This window comes from Apteryx mantelli, chromosome 3 (assembly GCF_036417845.1).
Source record: "Apteryx mantelli isolate bAptMan1 chromosome 3, bAptMan1.hap1, whole genome shotgun sequence".
NCBI classification, from domain to species: domain Eukaryota; kingdom Metazoa; phylum Chordata; class Aves; order Apterygiformes; family Apterygidae; genus Apteryx; species Apteryx mantelli.
This window is the reverse complement of record NC_089980.1, coordinates 136,716,336-136,739,094: the sequence shown is the minus strand read 5'-3', so window position 1 is coordinate 136,739,094 and position 22,759 is coordinate 136,716,336. Positions and strand designations below refer to the sequence as shown.

Here is a 22,759-nt window from a genome sequence, read left to right as displayed (position 1 = left end):
AGGAATCAGAGAAATGTTTACAAACTGTGAGCAGCACTTTGGAGCTCCCACCATTCTCCTCTGAGAAGCGGAGCATCCTGACCCACTTCAATCAGGCGGAGAGGAGCCTGGCTGCCACATCTTGTCATGCTCTTCTGTGGACAAGAAGTGGTTGAGGTTTATCACAGGCAGCGCTGTTGGGTTTGATGTACCATCTGGATAGCTGTCAGGCCTTTTCTCTTGGCAATGAAAGGCCATGTTGGTTTTTCACCAGTTCCAAATCCCACATACTATCATGTCTTAATCTGCTTGATTAGAGCTGTGGGACTCCAAATCAAAGCAGCTGCACAAAATGACACTGGGAAATTTTCCCCTCTTGTTCTGGCTGGGACTCTGTTAATTCTCTTAGATGCCAGAAGCCTTTGAGTGTTCTACGCTAGGAATAAGTATTTGGAAAGCTCCCCTTTATTCATTTCTTTATTGAAAAGGCAGCGCACAGAAAGGCACGTGGTGAGGAACGCCTTTTCAGACTGGGCTCCAGGAAGTCCCCAAGCTGTGGCATGCACCACAATAGGTACATCAATCCGAGCCAAGCAGCTTCCCAAGCTGCTCAACACCTCCTTCTGTTCTCAGGTACAGCCAGGATCCAGGCAGATTATGGTAGATGAACATGGTATGTTTGGGAACCATGAATGCTAAACAGAGATGCCGTCCTATCACCATGGCTAAAGAAGGACCATGAAGCCGGTAACCGCTTCTTTGTCAAGTTGGATCGCAGCGTTGGTGGCTTTCTGCAGTCCAGAGAACTTCACGGCACCATCAGAAGGGGCCACAGGTCTGGAGGCTATCTCAAAGCACTGACGTATTCTGCAGAGAGGAGCCTGCCTGTTTTAGAGAGAGAAATCTTCCTGCCCACCCGTCAGGATGAATTTTGCAGAACACTTTGAAAGTTGTTGACCTGTTCTGGGAATTTCTCCCCAGGTTTGGATTTTTCCTTTCAAAAATAAAAAGCGTACTTTTGGTGGTAATGGAATCACAGGACAGGACTGCTCACATGTCAAAAGGTTTCAAAACTCCGTTTAAGAGAAGGTTCATTTAACAATCACATTCGCAGTTTGCCAAACAACTCATTCATAGTGAAGAAAGGACGAACACTTTACACAAATCAGAAGACATCTGTAACAGACTAAGCTTCATGGTGCAGAACAGGTTACACGAACATCTAACCCAGACCTTTAACAAGGGCAGGGCTGTTCCACCTCCCACTTTTACAGCACCGCAATTACACAACTAGCCTCTTACAGGGAGAAACTCCAGCTCTGCATGTATCAAATCACATCGCTGTCTCGCCGTGTGTTGGTACCCAACCTACAAGAGCTGCTGTCCCCACCATGGCTGCTCATAGCGACCACAAAGCTCTCCTCTCCCTGTGCTCGTTTTTCCCGCCACAAACACTACTTCTCTCTTGAATCAGTTATGCTGTGCTGCTAAGGATTAGTTAAGAGTAGGCTTGCCTAGCTCTGTAAGACACACTGTCTTTCCGAAGTGTAAGTTTTTGCTGTAAACTCACCTTGAGCTTTTAGCGCCGTTAACTCAAGTGCTTCTTTGCACCAAGAATCTCTTTAGTCAAAAATGAAGGTGTTTTTAAACGTATCTGACCGGCAGGACTAAGGCTTGCACTCGAACTGGGGGGAATACAGCCCATTGCTGCTACAAGCAGTGCTGCAGGGTGTGGAAAAGAGCAATTTCAGCTCTTTCGACAGGGCCATTTCACAACCCATCCCCAAAGTATCTGCACTATGCCTCAACTGACAGCAGTGTTAAAGCCAAGGGATCTGTCCTGTGGCTGCACAAGACACAAACACAGCTGCATGTTACCTCAAACTGGATCAGAATTTCCACAGCTCCCTGATTCAAAGCAAAGATCCAGCATGATCTCACCCCACTGGCTTGAATTTATTAAAAAGCACAACACCTCTATGCCAGGTCCCCTGTCCTGCCATGGACGTGCAAAGCTGACAAAACTACTGCATATTTGGCTAATTCAACAGGAATGAGATCACGTGCTCACCCTGCTCAAATCTGTCAGGGCTAGTGATGTGGTCATGCGCCAATCCAGTAGTAGGGAACCGAGTGCAGCATCAGCCCCAGCGTGCTATGGCAGAGCCATTTTTGCAGCGACCACCCTCTCTTGAGCTAGGCTGAGCGGAGAAAGGCGCCTTCAGCACAGACGGCTCCAGACAGCTCTGCAGGAAAGCCAAGAGATGTTAACCTGATAGAACAAAATCAGTTGTGCTGTGTCCAGGAAGATGCTCCTAGTTCAGTTTCCAAGGAGCTAAATGCCACTACCACCAAGGGGCGGGTAGCACGACACATTTTGAGCAGATTCTTGCCAAACTGCTACAGGATTTTAGATGAGATAAAACCTCACAGAGGCTCTCAAGATGGCTCCAAAAGCCATGTGTTTAACTGAACCGCTGGAGCCCCTCACAGCTCCTGGGGATCAAGGTGCTCCAACCTCAGCTGCTGCAGTTCCACATGCAGCACGTTCCCAGACCCATCTCTCCTGGCCATTGAAGCCAAGGACTTGAGACAGTTGCCTCGAGCAGAGGGACAGGGCGCAGAGATGGAACAGTGGCACCTTAAACCACCACAGCTGGATTCACCAGCCCTTGCCTGCCAGGGTCCAAGGAACTAGCACAAGGATGGTTAAGCGGCTTCTTAAGAACAACATTTTTCAAATAGCCAAGTTTTGTTCAGTACTGGAAGTTACCAGCTTTACTGCATCTTAGATTTTCATTCTCCTGAGACAGGGATTGAGAGCCACACGCGTGACTCAGGACTGTACTTAAGGAAGAACATGTCTTTCAGCAGAATCAACGGGGAAACAGCCTCGATCTTAGTACCATGGTCTCACAGCTTCCCTGTCCTGCTCTTTATGTCCCTTTTTCATGCAGCAGATTCAGCCTTTATCTCAGTGTCTACATATGCCACTGCAAATGCTGTACATCTCACACGGGGTCTGGCATACACTGGAGTCTTGCTGTAGAAATCAGGCTAGGCAGCTCTAAATGACACAGGAGCTTACTACGGGAACAATTGCACTTTAAAAGCATGAGACTAGCCACGAGAGTCATTCAGTTCAGAGAAGAGGCTGATATTTAGACTGCAGATGGAGAAAAATTATGTCAAGAGCATGGTTCAAACCACTGCTGTTTAAATAACCTCCTCCAGGCAGCTTTGGTAAATATAACGCCATAAAGGAGCCCTTCTGCTGCCCACAGAGCGATTCTGAAGTTACTAGATGATAGTGATAGGTCATTTGGATTCCTCTGCTTGCGTTTCTCGACCACCCTGCTTCTCTCCGAGGGGAGATGCTCAAAGAGAACAAAGCCTAGCTGGTACTCTGTGATCTGGAAATATACTGCTGTAAACTGCAGATATGATTCCCTGCTGGCTCAATGATGCCATAAACCACGGCTTAGGTCTTACACAAAACGCGCACTAACCTTTAAGTAATGCTTAGCCCTTCTCTGCTGTCTGTCCCTCTACTTCTTTTCTTGGTCCTGCCTCATAGACATTAGCAGAAGGAGTGACATTCCCGACCAGAAGTTCTGCAAGCAGACCTGGATGCATGCCCTGGCCCCCATAAAGCACAGCCTTGGTCCTGTTAGCTCCAGTGCTATCATCATCATTTTAATTGGCCAAATTTGTGTGCCTGAAATACCTTTATTTGATTACACTTGTGCCCCTGGCACCAGACATGGCAGCCTGGTTTAACAGCCACAGCACAGAATTTATGAGCAGCAAACGACACCCTGAACATCACGGAGCCTTTTTCATTACAGCCTTGCGTGCTGAAGCCATCTGAAAATATTTCCTGCTGATTTGAAATTTCCCGTGCTCCGTCTCAGCCCTGAAGTGATTCTGGAGAAGGAAGACGAGGGAAATCTCCAAGCTCCGAGTCATAAATGCAAGCAGGTTAAAAAGTGCAGCTGGAGAGGCTGCTGCACGCAGCTTTCAAGCCTGCCCTATCGCAGAGGGTTTTGACCCTTGCTGCAAGGCCCAGGTCACCAGAGATGGCCGAGGGGGATGCAGGGGACTCCTCAGCACACACGACCGCAGTATGCAGCCGGTCAGCAGCTGCTTCGGATGTAGCCGAGCCGCCAGGACAGCCAGGGCAGCATCCCGGGAGGCAGAGCTCTGAGCGGATGGTGACTTTTGCCAGCGTTGATCTGGGTGAGTCAGAGCTCAGATTAAACTGGATTGAACCGCTTGATGCTATAAAACGCCCTCCCTGCTCGCACGCACCTCACGCGCGTAGTGTACAGTCAGGTCCTCGGGGCAGGGAAAGCCTTAATAGCACCGAGCCGGTGCCTAATGCATTTGAAGGGGAGTTTAAGGGGGAACGCTAACTCCAAAGCCCACGAAGGGGAACGCGTTGGCTAAAGGCTAATAGCTCGGTCAACTTTTTCTTTTACTTTTAAAACAGAAGAGCAAAAGGCATCTGCCCCCTCCCAGGCCCATGTAAAGCACTTTCCCCAAATTACAGGGAGGCAGGACACGCCGCTGAAAGGGCTGGCGCTGCAGCCGGTGCTCCCAAAGCCCCTCAGCCCGCCGGGACCTCCAGAGGCTTCAGCAAGGCTCCAAAGAGCAGCAGTTATTCCCGGCGCTCATTTGGGGAAATGACGGCAGGGCAGATATCAGACAACGCCGCGCTCGTTTCTGCTCCGTAAAACTGCACTTGGACAAGTAAACGTCGAAGGCTGCGCTGCTGCGTGTTCCCTAAAGAGCATGGCGAAAGCTTAACTTCCAAGGGCTGTAAGCAGGCGACGTTTCCAACTTCTCTTTCCCGGGCAGGTTACCGTGGACTGCTCACTGCACTAAATGTGCAAGGGGGAAGACGGAGCATCCCCTCCTGAGCATCCCCAGCTCCACTTTTAAACTGGTGAGCCTAAACGCAGATTCCTAAAAGCACACTAAGGGATGAAAACAACAGCATCTTAATTTTCAAAAGCTTTATGGCCTCGCTGACTTCCGTAATTGAAGTATATGCCACAGTTAGTGTCTATTTTAGAGTATATTATTCAGTTTTAATACTTTCCAAGATTGATACATGTATTTTTTTTTCTTTTTAATTGTAACTCCACCTCTGGGATTAGTGATTTGATTTTATGATGGAATATTAAGATTAGGGAGCCAGCCTTTTTATTTTTTTCCAGGCTACGGTTTAGAAGGCATAGATTAAATCATTAAATACACACAAGTACAGGAAGCACTGGAAACCCTTAGCCATTATCCTATGAAGAGAATGCCAGTGCAGACACTATAATAAAATATTCTTCACTGAAATCAACACTAATTTTCTGAGGCAATCAAATTCATTCCTGTGATGCCTCCTCCTAGGGAAAACAGCCAGCATAGCTGAATTCAGATCTATGTGGCTCCATGCTTAAATTCAGCTCAGGCATGTTGCAAATCAATAACTTCAGAAAGACTTTCCAAGGAAAAATTCCCAATGGGCAACATTTGCTGTAGAACATGGCACATCTCCCAACGTAGCAGCAAAGAGCATGACACTGCATTGATCTGGACCTCCAGAAAAGGCTGAAGCTTCAAGCAAAGCTATAAACAACTCAACTTACTTAGCCTTATTGAGGGCTCCATGACCACTATTTGGAGATGACAGCGTGTCATCCGAAGGTTCAGCCTCCAAACAGAGCTCACCCATGAGGATCATGCCTGAATGATGATGCTCTACCAGGAGCCCAGAAACAGGACTGAGCCTTTTGCACCACCTCCTCTTTCCCAGTTAATCCACAGAAGGGGAGAAGGGCATGCTGTTAGAAAAAATGGCTACAGCAGGCATGAACAGTAACCTGGCCAGTGTCAGAAGGACATGGGAAGAGCATACACATGTCCTCCTCCAGCAAACTGCAATTTGCACTGGAACAGGCTGTCCAGAGAGCTTGTGGAGTCTCCATTCTAGGAGATATTCAAAACCCAACTGGACACAGCCCTGGCAACCTGGTCCTAGCTGACCCTGCTTTGAGCAGGGCAGTTGGACCAGATGATCTCCAGAGGTCCCTGCCAGCCTCAATAATTCTGTGATTTCCTGAGCCAAAGGCTGAGCTCACTTTTTGCACAACACCCACTGGCACTGCTTCCACAGCTTAATGATGATACCAATTACAAAATTCCTTTAGTCCGTTTTCAGAAGGCTCTTGGATACCTTTCTTTGATGCCCCTTAAGTCTTACAGAGTAACAGTGAATAATTGTTCCAAAGTCACCTTCTCTGTGCTTCTTGATACATTACGTACCTAGGTAAAATGGGCAGGGATGCCCTTCTCGGTCTAGTTATGGCCCAGGGCAAGTAAAAGCATCCACAGCTTCTTGACCTGGGAACTATCCTTGAACTGAGCAACCAGACGACAACTCTGGGGGTGAATCATGCCTTGACGCTCTGTTGTACTAGTCCTCTACCATGCAGATAATGATCCAGCAAGATATCTCGCAATGGGTGCACCCTCAAACACCCAAGCAAAGATTTCAGTAAGGCTCCTTAACTCGAGCCCCACACGTGCTCATGCTCATTTAGGATAGGAAAAAACTCACAGCCCACACAAAGCACTTGTTCGCCCTTTGCTGTTCCCCATTTACTAAGTGGTACCTTGCATTGAGTCTTGGCGCTTCAGGGCAGACAGCATGTATACAGACTCCATGTTTCCTTCAAGGATCTTGCAAGAAATTGTAGATATAACTCGATTTTAACACTACCAAAGAGAAATAGTTAAATATTCCTCCCTAGTGTATGAACAGTAACACCCCACCCCCACCCCCAAAGAAAAAGCCTTTCCTCTTCAAATAAAATTTTAATCAAGTAGACTGCAAAAATATGCTTCAGTAGTAAGAGATCACAATGATCTTACCAGAACTGGAGAATAACAGTGGGCCCAAGATCCAATCTGCCTACATGTAGGCTATAGGAGAGCCAGTATAAGGATCTAGTGTCTGGTCATGGTGTCAACAGGCACAGCCACATCCTATTATTAATCTCCTTCTCTCCAAAAGAAGGCAGTTGTATCTAAAATGCCTATTGGTAACGAACCCTGGAGCACACTAACTCTTGAACTAAACTGAGGGATCATTTGGGTCAGTGCTAGCTGGTCCAAGCATTGGAGCTTATACTTAGATTCAGTAAAAATACAAAATCCAAAATGGTGTGTTCTCTGTGTCCTCCAAGGTGTCCTTCGCACCACATAGCAATATGTCCTCAGGCGTGGTTTAGCTAGAACACAGAACTTCCATCCTTGTAAGACTTATTTCTGCTCAACTTCATCCAAGGGAAAAAAAAAAAAAAAAGCAAAGCTTTTGATGTGCTGCAGAAAATGCCAGAAATGCTTATTTTCTTTTCACATGATAACACAGAAGTCAGGGTTCAGGCAGTATATTTCATTATGAGAACAGACTCCAGTTTATTGTAATTTCAGTAAAACAAAAAGGACTTGCAAAAAGTTAAGATTATGAACTGCAAAAGCACATTTATCTGCAAGACGCACAGAGATGCACCAGACTAAACCAGTTAAAACCATTGCAATGAGACTTGCTTCACATGTGCTCTCTCACTCTTTCAAGCCAACCCTAAAGCACTTTTGGTTGGTGGCAGAGCAGCCTTTGGATATTACAGGGTTTTTCAGAAATTTTCAACTGCATGGGACACCCAGGGAAGAGACCACCTTATGGTCCAGCTCTGAATGACAGGAGAACGACGTCACCTTGCTTACGCTAGCGGAGCCTTGCAAAAAGTCCACAGAACTCATTGGGGTTCTTCCTAGCTAGTTGGGTGAAATCCTGTTTCTACAGAGGTCCCTGAGAACTTCGCTTTCAGGTGGAGTGACACCGCACTCCCCTGGCATGCTCCGTGTCCAGCTTTAACCTCCGGAGGACCGTGGTGCTCCATAGGTTAACTTCTACACCATGTGCTGGAGAACAGGGCAGAGCTGCCTCACGCCCAGTAGCTCCAAAACCAAAGTACGTCAGCGCAGCCCCGCTGAGCGGACGTATCACCCCGGTCGGAGCTAGCGCAGAGCCCATTTACTGCATTTATTACGTACGCAGCCGCGGTGCAGCCCGACGCCCTGAACTCGCAATGAGCGGCGGCGGGTGACGAGCTCCTGGCTGCGCAGCGAGCGGCAGCTCTGCGCTGTGCAGAGCTGTGTCATCGGGCTCCGAAACAGCCGAGCAGCTCCCGTAAATCCTTCCCCGTGATGGAGGCTGAATCACTTCTCCCTTCTGCATCCCCAGCACAGGATCAATTAACCTTTGCTACGGCTCCTTCTGTGAATCACTTAAGAGGGGTAACAGCTAAACTGCTTCATAGGAAGTGGCTTTAAAAACACCCGACTCTGCTCTACATAAGATGAGAGAGTTTGCCACAGAGAAGGGGGAAAAATTCAAGCATGTCCAGCATCTTACGGATTAATCCTAGGCCTTGAGCCAGGATAATTACTGCCAGAAGGGATAAAAGTAACGTAAATATAGGTTAACACACAAAGGATCCAGTTTGCAAAGTTTTATACACCACCAGCTCAAAAGCAGATTTGTAAATTTAATTATAGAAAGATTATAAAAGCAGGTAATACCCAAAGGGTCATAAAAATAATTTTACCACAGCGATGAGAACAAAACAAAATAACCCAAACATTTTAAATAAACTAGGCCAGCTGATAGATCTGAATGTTTAAGAACTTCCGCAGGATTCAGCCTAGACCGTTCACCGGGGATATGCATGCAGCGTACCGCTAAAGGAGCATCCCCCATGATCTTCAAGAAATGCCACTTCCAAGGGAGAAAAGGCAAGTCATTCCGACAGCCCTGCAACCTTGCACTGCTAATTTCCTTAAACACATCTTCGTTCTTTATAGAAGATATTCCCAAGGTGGTAAGAGCTACATATGATGGTCTGGTCAGAGCCATATTAAAACGGAAGCGGGTACTTCCAAAACCACCTTTTCCTCATGGTTCATGTGGAATTCCTTAACATACCGGTTCTCATCAGGTTTAACAGCACTTCTCTGCTAACAGCAGCTTTGGGGGAGGAGGATATTGCATTAAATGTCTTTGGGACTGATTCGGGTTCTACCCTGCAACTGTGCTGAGCAAGCTGTTGTCAGTGAAGAAAAGGGCAATAATGTGGGCTATCAAAGCAACTTTGTTCTGAAAAGGAAGAATATACACTGCTGTCCAGCCTGCAAGACTGCATCTTTCACACTGTTAAAAATTGTGTGGAATGCATATTTATCTCAGTGTCTACACATATTAACTTACTGTAATACAGTTAATCCCCTAGCATCATCTGCAAAAAAGCCATCAGCGTACACAGCAAAATATTTAGGTTAGCTATTATATTCACCCTTTATCATCTTTCTGCTTGCCCTCTCTCCCTTCTTAAAAAAGCTGCAGGATTTTTCCTTTCAGTGGTGTCTGCATTCTTTAAGAAAAATGAAATAATACTGAAAGGTATGAATAAAGGCTTAAGACAGCAGGCAGGGAAAACAGAGATATGGGTTCAGTTCTGGGATCTGCCAGGCTTACCAGTAATGCAGAGATACCCTTAGCAGCTCGGAATTTTAACTCTTTGTCTACAAAGTGCATTTTTGGTCTATGAACTATATTTTGGACCTATCCAGTACTTTCTGCTCAAAATGGCAACTCGTGAAATGTCCCCGAGACGGATCTGGGTTCCCATCTAACACGGCGCTGAACAAGCTTTTGTCAATCCAGCAAAACACTGTCATTTTTAAATGCATCTCTTACGTCCTTAAAATAGACCATGGGCTTAAATGCTTTGCTGGTCTGCTACCATAATGCCAGTGTGTGTAAGGAGCTAACGTTCTGAGCACGCTGCCAACGCTTAATGCTTGTAAAAAGGCACATCAAAGGATCACAGACAAGTATTCTTTAAGCCTGAAAACACAGATTTATTAGAAGGAAAACGTACGGTTTTACAAACTCAACATGCTTAAAACGCAATGCATTTAAAAGCTCACGACTGACCATTTAAATCTCCAAGTTAGTGCTGGAAAACATTACGTGACCCTCCTCTTTCCTTGATTAACAATATTACTGCACCCACATGGCTCTTCTTGTTCCATGCCAATTATTTTCATGCACTACTATTCGCACCGGACACTACAAGCCCTTTTGTGTGCGAATGCCACGTTAGACAGTTCAAAGGAACTGCATGCAAGTCATGCACAGCTGTTTGCAGGGCTGGGCTTCAAATATATACAGTTTTGCTAAGCATGTAGTAAGCATACAGAATAGCATGAGCATGATAACGATCCATTTGCCTTTGAAAGCCGTATACCACAAAGTGGTGACATTCTGTATGTGGCACGGAAAGAAATGGGATGCAGTAATGGAAACACGAGTTGAATCTCAGTATCAAGTAAGTACCTCTAAACTGAAGGCTACAGCATACAACTGCTTTCCAGAACAACTTGTAGGAAGCCCAGTTGCCAGAGATGTATAAAACTGGATTAGACAAACTTCAAAAAATGGTACACTGTGGAATAATCCTATACTGGCAGAAAGGGATCAAAGATAATTTCCATCTCTGATTTGTTTAATCTTCTGCTGAGATTTTTGAACTCTAGGTATACACCAGGCATATCTCTTCCATAAGGTTCAGCAACAGCTAACCGGCAACAGAGCAAGTTAAATGTCTCAAAGAGCAGAGTTATTTCCAATGGGCTTTTACGAAAGAATTGTGGCCAGGGACAACAGGTATGCAGTGAAGGAAAAGCACTGTTATTCAGGCTTGTCCAACAGGTTTCTGTCAGAATGTCATCATTCACATGGCATCAGGTTTGATCACAGTGCAGAAATCCCAGGATACATTTAAGATTTGCTGACAAAGAGGCATTTACTACCGTATCCAGAAAAGCAGCCCACGACAACCATCACATCGTTCTGGTGCTGAACAGCGAGTGCTCAGGCACAAGATTTAGCGCTCTGCTGAACAGGAAAGGACCTGAGCCCATGAGGAAATTAAAAGCACGCTTAAGTGCTAGAGGGGTGAAATCCCAGCTCTGCAGAAGCCCCTAGCGACATTCCCACCATGCTCCATGGTGTTTGGGACCTCACCTGAGGCTTCCAACAGCTGCTTTTATTGCCTTGAGATCAAGTCGTTCCAGCGGATGCTGTTTCAGCCTGGTCCGCTAAGCACGGGAGAGAGACTTCCTTCTTTCATTTCATTCGCATCATAGCTAGCCTTGCTAAACCTCATGCTAAGGTGGGCTCAAGCCGACTCAGCTCTGCTTATGAAATAAACCCCGTATATATCGCAGAGTTTATTCTGTGGAAGCTGGAAGATCACTTTGCTAAAAGAAGTTGCATTTGGTCCATGTCGGTATCACAGTTTTCATCGCACTTCTGGTATGAACCGAGTTTGGACAACTCCTCCGGCAAAGCTTCCCCTTTCCACTTACTGTCCATCACGGCAGTTCCTTGGGGCCTTTGCTGCCTTGGGATGGTTTCATTTACACATACAATGTTGTGTATGTTCATACATGTAAGCACAGCTCACCTGGATCTGCTAGGCTGATTTAGACTTATAATTACATTAACTTAAAAACAAAACTAAACAAAAAAACCTCTCTCCCAATATTAAATAAAAGACATTGATCCAAGTACTGGAACATCTCACCACCCATAAAAACCTTTCAGACCTAAAAAAAAAAGAAAAGAAAAAAAGTAAATAAATAATAACACTCAAACATCAACTAATTCACCATCAATAAATGAAAAGTTAAACTATAAAAAAAAATTAAAATAATGTTTCAAATCTACAGAAACTGAAATACTTGACAAAAGCCTGTTTCCAAGTTCACCAAGAAATTTTTTCACCCTGTGACCCCATGTTCCCATTTACTGGGGAAGGAACAGAGGGGAAGGAAAATTCAACAGGACTGTAGGAAGAAAGTATTTTCTTGACAAAATAAAACTAGGGGAATTCTCCACCAACCCTTGGGGGGGGGGGGTTGACTTTATATTTAGATTCACTATTTTAAAGTGGAATATCACCAGCAAAAAAAGAGTCTCAGACTTTTCAGCAAGGAGCACGGTTGTAAGAGAGAGCGATGGCTGGAAATTCAGCTGATTTGCACCCAGACAGTGACTTGTCTTTGGGATTTAATTAGTGGCACACCTCTGGGAATCTATCCGCTAAACCCATGTGGGATGCCAGCAGTAGAGACCTCCTCCTTGGCATTCAGTCATGAAGCCACAAGGAGAAGCCCCCAGCAGAAGTCTTTCCATTAATTTCAATGAAAACAGGATTTTATCCTAAATCAGGATTTTTTTTTCCCCTTTCCGCCCTGTTATACGACTGCTACAGAGCGCACTCCTGGGGTTTCTGGATGACTGAAAACGGCATCTTGACACCAGCAGCTGGTTTCAAGCCTGCGCTGTTTGTGGCCATTTAACCTGACGGCAGCAACGCCACATGGTAAGACTGCAGCTTTCCAGGGCTTCCATCCCAAACCATGGTGTGCTTCTGTAGTCAGTGTGCAAAGCTTTTCACGTGGATTCCCGACCCTGGAAATCCCAATCTGTTTGTCTGCAACCACGGCTTTTGTGGGGATGGCTTTGTACGGAAGAAAAAAAAGAATTAATCACCCACTGTGACAGTCAAAGAAAGTCTTCTTCAGCAAAGGCAGGATGCCAGCAGATAGCTTTGATTAAAGCAAATATTGACATACATCCCCCAGCTAGGACTGTTCGCCACACAGCTCAAATCCAGAAAAAGATGCTGCATTGCGATCAGCATACAAATGTCTCTATTGCATGGCCAACGCCGTCCTGCCAAAGCAGGGCCAGGTTCTCCAGCCGTCAGTGAGTTATCTCAGCTTGCACGTACTCGGAAAAAGAAACGTAAAAGGTGCAAGAGCACGTTCAGAGATCAGCTCCTGCTGAACGGCTGGCAGAGTTCATCTCACCAAACTTCAGCTGTCAGAAAGCTGGGTATCTAGTCAAAGTGACAGTCAACGGAGAGACGGGACGGCTGCGTTTGGTGCCGGGACAGCTCGGCTGAACTGCCTTCTCTCCACGACAAGTAGCTCAGACTGGATGCCCGACTTCTAGACAAGTGAAGTTAGCCGAAAAAAGTCCCAGCAGGGTAACTAGCCGCCTCAAAGACTTTAAAAAACATTGTACATCTGGTTAAAGAGTCACCACCCCTTAGCATGGATGCAAATAAAGTAGCGTAACTGCACTTTATGGTGGGATAGGAATGGGGAGATGTAACTGGTTTGAGACATTCTTCCAAAGTGTAAGTGCACCATTAGCTGTGCTGGTAAAATGATACTGCTAACTAAGAAAAACAGAAATACTCCAGCAGAAATATTCTACTTTCAAGCATAAATCAAGTCTTACACTCTCATCTAAAAATATCCTCTTGGACAAAAGGCACAAAAAGTATATAAAGGCTAGGTCACATCAAATAATAATTAGACATAAGCGGATACATTTATATCATACACATATCTTTGCTCTATTAAATATTAATTTAAATGGACACATACTTAAAACTACATATGCTTATTATATGGATAAGCACTTTTTGTTAAAAGAGAGCAGCTCCCATTATTGGGTATGAAATGAACAGCTAGGAGAGCAGAACGACGCATTTCATGCAAGGAGCAGTCCAAGAATGGGGAAAATATATAGTACTGTAAGCTGATAAGTACAGTTTTATGACATGCACAATAAACTTCTCATATACATATATTTATATGCATTCAGTGTGGCCCTTCTAAATTAATTCCTTTTTATAGGACTTCTGTTAATCCTGAATCTTGAATGCAAGCTATCGAATATTACACATTGCTGTCCTTCAGAATCATAAGATTATGCAGTTTAAAGAGATTACTCCACAGAGTATCAAGTAACAGTATGTTAAAACATATGTTCCTGGATCTATTTGAAATGAGTGTTTAGTTTATCTACAACTCAAACTAGACAGTGTTAGCGGTATGCGTCTCTCACTTCAAAATGAGGAGAAAAATTCTTTCAAAACCTTCACGTACACATACCAAATATATCCTGTGCCAAAACACAGCAAACAGTCTCTACAATAAACCAATCTGTAAAGCAACTCTTTTTCACTTCATTCTTAAGTTTCAGCCTCAAGAAGTACTCAGCTATATCCTCAGGCCTGTACTCAAGTATTAAATGAAGTATCGACCCAAGCATGTGCTTAAGTTCTTTCCTCGAAGACTTGAGACTGTTGTTACCTACAGACAAATCTGCTAAATTTGCTAATTGTATGCCTATCTTCCTACAAAGCTTAATATCGTTCTTAAATCACGCTGGTTTTTGCTTCTGCGTTAAGCTCTCCCCTCTGCTCCAAAAGCTTTTGGGGGAGTTGCAGAACGCACAGTGTCCAGCGCACAAAAGCACACCCTGCAGAAAAGTAAAGTGGAGCTCTGCAAAGCAGCATTAGTTGGGTCTGCAGACAAAGAAATGAAAGAAGAGCAACAAAACAGAAGCCTCTCTTTTTTCATTACCATTTTGTCTGAAGTTTTTCAGAGCGATGGTCTCCTACAGCACCTTCTATGATGAAATCAGATGATCTCAAAATAACCCCAGTGCAGCCTTAATGCTTCATGTCTTTGGCTTAAGCTAAAAATAAAGATACACATGAATGATTATGAAATGACAGACACAAGAAACTGAAAATAATGCTTTGTTTCAGGATTCTGGGTGAACATGAATTGAACAACAACAACAACAACAACAACAACAGATTTATCTTAAAGAATGAACATAAATGTATATACCTTAAAATATACACACTGGAACAATAAATGGGTCATCAAAAACAAATAATGGAAATACTGGATAAAAATTTGTATTATGCTGTTAATAGATGATAGAAATGACCTGTCATTTACAGATATGGAAAACGTGTTTGATCTGGTGTATTCATGCTTTAGGATAAAGAAATTTTACCAGTTCCACAGTTGCAATTAAGATCATCTTGGTCACAAACAGCAGCACTGGGAGGAATTATTAGTGGCTTATTTGTCATACTGAATTACCTGTAATATATGTGTGTGTAGAAGTACCAGCTTAAACATTCAAATGAATTGCCCCAAAGAAAAGTCATTTTTATTTTCATTGTCCTCAATTTTATGCCCAAGACCAGCAACGTATAACGTATGCACGCCACCACGAAGTCTGCATTTTGAAGAATCTACAGTGACACGACAAGAACTAATCCTATTATTTCCTTAACAGCGTCTGAATAGGCATTTTCCAAGTACTGCTACATATTGTAAATTTAACCCGTATGTTAATTCTCTTACTGAGATCTCAAGCTGCTTTCTCTAGAATCTGGGATTTAAGGGAATAAAATCCCTTCTATTCAGTTTCGTATTTAAGAGACACAAACGTTTCAAAATTAAATAGAAGTCTGCAGACCTTTTGCCTTAAAAATGTTACTCCTCTTTCCAAGGCATTGCAAAAATCTCCAAAGCCAATTTTAGTGCATAGAAAATAATTTTTCAGCATATTTCAAATTTAAACCTATGCTAGACCGACAGCAGTTTGGGCAGCTGTCTTTAAATAAGAATCAAAATTGCAAAAAGACATTGTTGAGAAGATTTCCAGAATGATTTTAATGACAATTTGTTGCATGAAGAACCAAGCAATGCTCTATTAGAGTGAATTATTTCCTACTATTGCTATTCTCCTCCAGTAAACCACAATATTCGTAGATGATCAAGTGGGAAAGGACTTAGGAAGAATGGACTCCTAGCAGTGGCTTTCCTTTTCTGAAGGAATTTTTGATCACATCACGCTCAGTGGAGTTTTCCTCCCTATAATCAAATATTAAAATATGAAGTACAACGAAAACAAACAGAGAATGCTACACACACGCGCTTTCCCTGCTTTTTGGCAAAGTTGCAACAGCAGATTTGCTGTGGGTATTCAGGAACTTATAGGTAGTATATTAAATATTGATTAAAAACAAACCCAAATAATTAGGCTTAAATTTTAATATCCATGTACATTGCTCTATAATTCATCATGAACGGAATTTTGCGAGGTTCCACAGGAGGCTCTGGGTTTAGCTTTAATTATGCATTTATTATATAATTCACAAAATTCAGTAATGTGCAATGAGTCTCCCAGCCATTCAAGTGAGTAACAAGATTTATCATTCCAGTTTGTCACACAACAAACAGGATTCAGAGCGGTTATAAAGACGGGTGATGAAAGATCCACGGAGGGAGGGAAGAACCAGAAGCAGTTTTATTTCCATGCAATAATGCTAATAATATGCAAATAATTCCCCATCTTAATGAATACTTCAGATGAATACCGCATTCAAAACTCAAATTGCACGCTGAAAGCTCACAGTCAAAGACTAAACAAGGAGGCTCAGCTGCTGTACATTTTCAAAACCCTCTTGAAGCCATGAGGTTATGACTGTACCAGTAAGAGTCCGCCGATTCAGAGCAGCACGAAGTGATGCTGACACGTAGTAAAAGTTTTAGGAGCTTATGTCCTGTTTTTAAAAGTGGCAAACACATCAAAGCCACCTTAAAAAAGCGGCGTTATTGTCACAATATGAAGGCAACCAGGTGCACTTCTAGGAATCTAAGTCTGGCTTCCAGAGCACAGCTCTTAGAGGCTGTAAGAGAGGATCATAAATGCCCAAATGTCTGTTGGATTGGGACTTGCTCTCCTAAATTCTTCTGGTGCATCTGTCTTGGGGACTTTTTCTAAAATCTCTGCACGGATTAGAAGTTGTCTTCTCGCAGTCCTTCAATGAATGCTTTAATTAACTTTCTTTTTTTCCCATGCTTTTGAAACTCTCCCTCCTTAAGGTAGGTATCATCTCCTCTGGGAGGACGGGCATGTATTCAGAATCAGGCGATACCAGCTATTATAACATCCCTGAGCTACTACGCTCTTGCATCCTATTCTCCTCCCCAAGTATTTTATCCTCCGATATCTTCTGGGAACTCAAATATTTAAGACTTTTGCGTCTGTTGCAACTTGCTTGTACAGCAAAAACAACCCCGGACGGCAGTGTTCCCTCCTACATTCTCACTTGAAAACTACATTTTGTGCTCCTGCTTGGGCATCCATCTCATTCAACTCCCTGAATCCATACACGTCCTCACTGATGTCTTTCTACCAGGGTGCCTTAGCCCAGGGTGCCTGATCCCTCTGCTCTCTAACAGCTTATTCAAGACTCAGGCCCAAAGCTTATTACAGACACTCACGGACAACACTACTTTGTGTCGTCTTCTTTTCCGTGGAGACTTTCCATGCTCATCCTCAAATGTCAGACCTCTTTTTTCTTAGGCACTTATTACTCATTTTGCATCCCCTGTTTTGTCCCCTCGCCTTCAAGTCTTCAATCTAGCCACAAAGTGGCCCAAATTTACTCATCTTCCTAATAGGCCAAACAAATTGTCTTCTCTGCAAAGTCATTTCTGAGTTTATCAGAAGCATTAACCCTCAGCAGCATGTTTCTTCTCCTACCTCTACAGTTTCAAAGGCACTTCAGATATAGAAAAGTATTGCTGCCCTGCTCCAGCTGGATGGTGGCCTGTGCACCCCTAACCAAGACGAGTGGTTCAGCTCAGATCCTCGAACAACAGGGTTTTACCTTCCTGCTCTTCCAGGATTGCAACTTTCTTATAGTTGAAAGCGACAAACTTGCAAAATTGCTGGATTTAAAAAACATATAAATGTACATTGGGAGGGGTGAACTTTTTACTTCTCAATTTTCAGCATTTCAGACTCATACTTTCAAGTTGTTTTTTTATAACTAGCGCCAGGAGTGCATATTTAAATTTCTTAAGTACAAATGTTTTTTTTTCCTCAAGTGAATATGAGTGACCTCATATTGGCAGCTAGAGTCTTGGAGGAAGAACAAATATTCCCCAAAATAATAACATTCAGGGTTAGCAACTCTATTTTCCTGTAGGGCTGCTGCAACAGCATTCCCACTATCCAGAAGGTCACCTGTATTGTTTCTTTCCCCCCCTTTTTCTAGGAAAGGCATAAAAAGTGTGTTTTGCTGGTCATATACATTGTTTCAACCTTTTTGTTTGGTTTCTAATGGACAGGTAACCTACCTGATCATACTGTATGCATACGCCCCACATATGACACAACAGGAGAAATCTTAAATATAACTGAGTTTTTAAGAGATCCTTTATAAGGCACCAAAGCACCTGCATGGAAGAGAGACCTAGAAATGACAGAAAAAGCTTCCATAGGTCTGCAGTGCCCTCCTGGAGTCCAGAGCAGCCACCCACGAGACGCAAGGCCACAGGAGAGAAGGTTTCATTAGCTCTGGCCCTCACAGCACAACTTTTCAGACATCCGAAATGGAAGACAACAAAACGGGCCTTTACTAACAGCTCCCCTCCAAAACCCTGAGTGCTCCAACACTACCGTATGACTTCAGCATGACCAATTGCTGGTTTGACAAATATTTTGCTAATTTTGACCTCCGAGAGGGTAACCTGTTGATTTTGCCGTAAGGTGGAAACAGCAGAGATGGGGTTTCTTCAGCATCCAACATGAGAATAGCTCCCTACTCACTGAATGAACAATATACTCTTTGAATTAAAAAAGAATCTCATTCCTCAACTTACATTTAAAGGATAACTTTATTCACAAATACACTGTGTCCTGTTGCCAGATATTTACCACAAAAATACCACATTATCAAAGTCACTGCAGGAACGAAGAAATCCTGATACAGAAAAGCACCCAGAGATTGTATCGCACCCACCAAAATGCATCAAAATCAATCTCAACTGGAAGAGGAGGAGCATCATAAAAAGAAAATCCCAAACCCCACAGCTGAGAACTACTTGGCATTGATATATTCAAGCAATCAAAACAAGAACCATTACACAGTCACAGGGATAAAGTAAAATTTCAGGCGCTTCCTTTCACAACACAACACAACAACAAGCCTGTTGTATGAAGGACAGGAGAACGACTCCTGTTTCTACAGTCCAAAACCACAAGACGGATGAACTATGCACGTCAAAATACACAAGCTGAGCCAATGACTGGCCCCATCTTGCCAATGCTGAGGTTCAGGTTTTATTATTTTTAATGTCGAGATGTTGAGCCAGTCTTCCATTAAAGTTCCACTACATAAGAAATCAGCAAGACTGCGACTTGCCAGTCCAGATGTAGACAACTATAATGGACATTCACTGCTGAACCATCTAGATTCCCTTTCTGTTCAACACATCCAGCATCTTCTGCTGCTCTCCCTTGACTATAAAGGAACTCCTGACAACAACCTCAGATGTAGATGTCTGCATTACCTTCATGGCTGAGGTGGGATGGATCCCAGCTCAAGCATGGAGATAGCATTGAAGTAAAAGGCAGACCTGCAGGAAGGAGAGGAAGACTGGAAAAACCCTATTGTTTCCCAAATAGAGTGTAAATTTGACAGTCCTCAAAAGCCCCGGACAGCTACCAGTCACTAGGTCAACAGAAATATTCAGGAAAGATATTTTCTAAGTCTGAAATAAGTCAAACTACACTTCAGTATTTCTCTTCCACGTGTCACAGGTAACGCAAGGGTGAAGAAGGGGGTAGCAGCTTCACTTGGACGTCAAAAACCGAGGCAGTCAAAACAAAAATCAGTTGTCTCTGGAAAAGCCTGATACAGAGAGAGAGACAGCACTGCTAACTAGGGCACTGTGAAATTCATCAAACTCCAAGTGACAGATACTCCAAATTTCCGATAACCTATGAAGCCCTTGATTCTTGCCAAGCTCGCTGCTAAGCAGATCTAAGCACACATAAGAAAACAAGCAGCAACAGTATTTGGAGCAAGTTTTGAAGGCGGCATTTCAATCTGTTTATTGCTAACAGAACACAAATAAAATAAAGAAAAGAAAAATGACAAAAAAGCAACTAGAAGAGCACATCTCAGCTACCAGAAGGGGGAACATCACTTAACACCGCAGTTTTGCGGGAGCGTCGGAGCTAGTAGCCTTTATTTTGGCCTTCACAGTCACCACTTGAAACGTTCTGTTGACACAGAACAGAACATGGCTCAATTTCAAGCACTGTCGAGGTTGAGTAATTTCAAACATCTTTTTAATGTTTGTAGATAGTCCAGTGGGAAGTTGGCTGAAAAGACCTCAAAGGCAGCCATGTGAAAATCTGTACGGAACCTTTCCAATCGTTACAATGCCGGTCAGACAGGACGAACAGAGAGCAAAGGAGGAAAGGGGTAAAGGTGAAGATTCAGACTTTCGGCTAAGTTGCTTAAAGCAGTTATTTATGTCCAGTGCCTCCATTACAAGGTTATAGCCTGCCTCTGGCAACAGTAACAGACCATTTGCACCAACCCAGATTGGTACTTCAAAAATAAGATTTTAAGTATAATCTGTACTCTTCTTTCTTCCCCTGGTGTGGATAGTCACATTAGAGGGATGTTATTCTACTGTTTTCTTCTAAGTAAGAAAAATGTTGCATGAGAAATCAAGTAAGACATTAATGCAACTGGACTTAACCAGAATATTACAAACCCTGGTACTGACACTTCTAATAAAAGTCTAAGAAAGCTTACTGGTAAATTTGGGTTAGAAACAAAGCATGTCAGGGAAAATGGACAAACCAATTCATCTACAGCACTTCCCTCAAACTTGTGAGGTCAAGGGAGAGTCCTTTGGAACTCTTAATTAAATTTACAAAGGATAAAATTAGCTGTTCAGTGTTATTGTTAATATTACAGTGTCTTCTGGAGGGTGATTCAGCAGCAGGACTATGTTGTGCTAAACGGTGCTCAAACGTATTAGCAAGACAAAATACATGCCCTGTGGGGAAACTGAAATACAGGAACGCAAAGGATCTCCAACATCTCAGCGTCTTCTAAATCCAACCAGCGTCTCAAATCAGGTTCTTTGGAGCCACAGAATTAACCTGAGAGCAGCAAAAGGGCCATGCAGATATTACTGGTCACTGAACCCCTCGATTCTGAGCAAAACATTCTTCTCCTGTTCACAGACACTACCTTGCCGCTGAGGTCAAACGAAAATCCCAGCAGATAGTTTCAGGATAACAGACAGTAACAGCAGAACAGCAGTCAAAGCTTTTTTGTCATTATGAGGATTCGGAATAAGTAAATCTATTCCAAACACTTCTGGGGAACTGCAGTGTGAATTGCCTGCATCTGTTTCTGGATGCCCTACTGAAATAGGGCATCTCCTGCAAACACATCCATGCATCCTACTAACCGATCACTCCTGCTCCTGTTTGTCCCACTGAACCAAGCCAAGCAGCGAAGGGTGTCACGGAGAATAGCAACACACACCTCTTGCAGTGGGACAGTACACCGGCACCGTAGAATCTGAAACACACAGGACTAAAAGCTACTTGAATCTCCCCAACTTCTGATTTCTTATTGTCCTTGTAATTCAGTGTACGAGATGGGTTACCAAACCACTTCAGTGACTAGCTGCTCCAGAAGGACGAGGCAGAGAAGTTAAATCCAGCGGTAGAGGAAAACAACGACAGCCAGAAGTGGCACTGGAAACCTGAGCTGTGCACAAAGTGTAGTCTTGCTCATGAGAAGATCAATTTAGACTGTTCACTCTTCAGTGCTCCTCTGGATGTCTCCTTCTGCTTATATTCTGAAAACCTCCTGAAGCTTTTAACTCATGCTTAGCAGTGGTAAAGCTCTTAGAAGTTAAAGCATATGAAAAATATTAATGAACCAATGCTTACACCACTATTGTCACATACGGAGATGGATCCATTTTTATGGTGGGAAAATAAAATGCAGCAGGACTGTCAGATCTGCTCTGATGCCAGAGACGGAGATGACTGTACAACTTCAATTTGAGCCTTCACATGTCTGGTCTGCAGATCTGTCTCCTTTGAACATCTCTTGTTGCATCTACCCCTTCTGTGTGCCTCTGGCAGCATCATTTTTATAGTTTCAAAGAAAAGCAAAGTTGAATCCTTCCTACCCATTTGCAGCAATGCAACCACCATACGTAGCACTTTTCATCGGGAGACCATTCGTCCCAATGGATAGATCCACACTACCACCCCACACGGGATGAGACTGGCTTACCTTCTTCCTTAAGTTACAACAGCTACTCTCACCACCCCGTGGCCGTACATCTGTGGGTATATTCAAGGGCTGAGGAATGCAAAAGGGAGGGCAGGATAGCAAAGGTCCCTTCCCACATTAGCTTGCACAGGAGAGCGCCTCAAAGGCCTCACGTCTAATGAGTACCAGTGGCTGTTGAAAAGATGTTCCTCCCAAGGATCTGTTGATACCTAAGCATCTGACAGTGAAACACTTCCCTAAGGGAAGATTTTGCTCTATGCAGCCAGACAGAGCATAAGCAGCTCCACCAAGCCCCTATTAATTTGCTGCTTGCTCATAAATAGCAGAGGTAAGAGCACAGGAGTAAATCAGCACCTCGGTAGTTTTGCGACAGATGCTTTAGGAATTCCTAGACAGACAGATTGTAAGTGGTGCCCTGCTGGGATACTACACTTTTATGTAAATGGCACACTAACAGGCATACAATCCCAGCATCATTTCTGTGAGCGCTACCAAGAAATAGCTATTTTTCAAGTGAGATTTCTCTAGCTCCTGCCCTTCCCAGTTTTGATTTGGTCTCGTAGAGTGAGCAAACTCATTACTGCCCTTCTAACTCTGTCCATCCAGCCCAGACACCACATTTGTCCACACAAAAC

At 43.6% G+C, this 22,759-nt stretch overlaps 1 protein-coding gene across 2 annotated transcripts in view; it reads right to left on the bottom strand.

Moving 5' to 3' along the window:
• The window catches only part of XKR6 (XK related 6), a 209,690-nt gene that overhangs the window by 144,830 nt on the left and 42,101 nt on the right, over nt 1-22,759 (bottom strand). Inside the window, exons 2-3 of one of the 2 annotated variants that reach the window (XR_010883846.1) lie at nt 14,551-14,665; nt 9,953-11,712 (exon numbers count right to left, since the gene is read on the bottom strand). The exons of the other annotated variant lie outside the window; for it this stretch is intronic. The gene's annotated coding sequence lies outside the window, so the exon portion shown is untranslated. Of the gene's footprint in view, nt 1-9,952; nt 11,713-14,550; nt 14,666-22,759 lie in introns of those variants that run through there. 2 annotated transcript variants of the gene reach the window in all.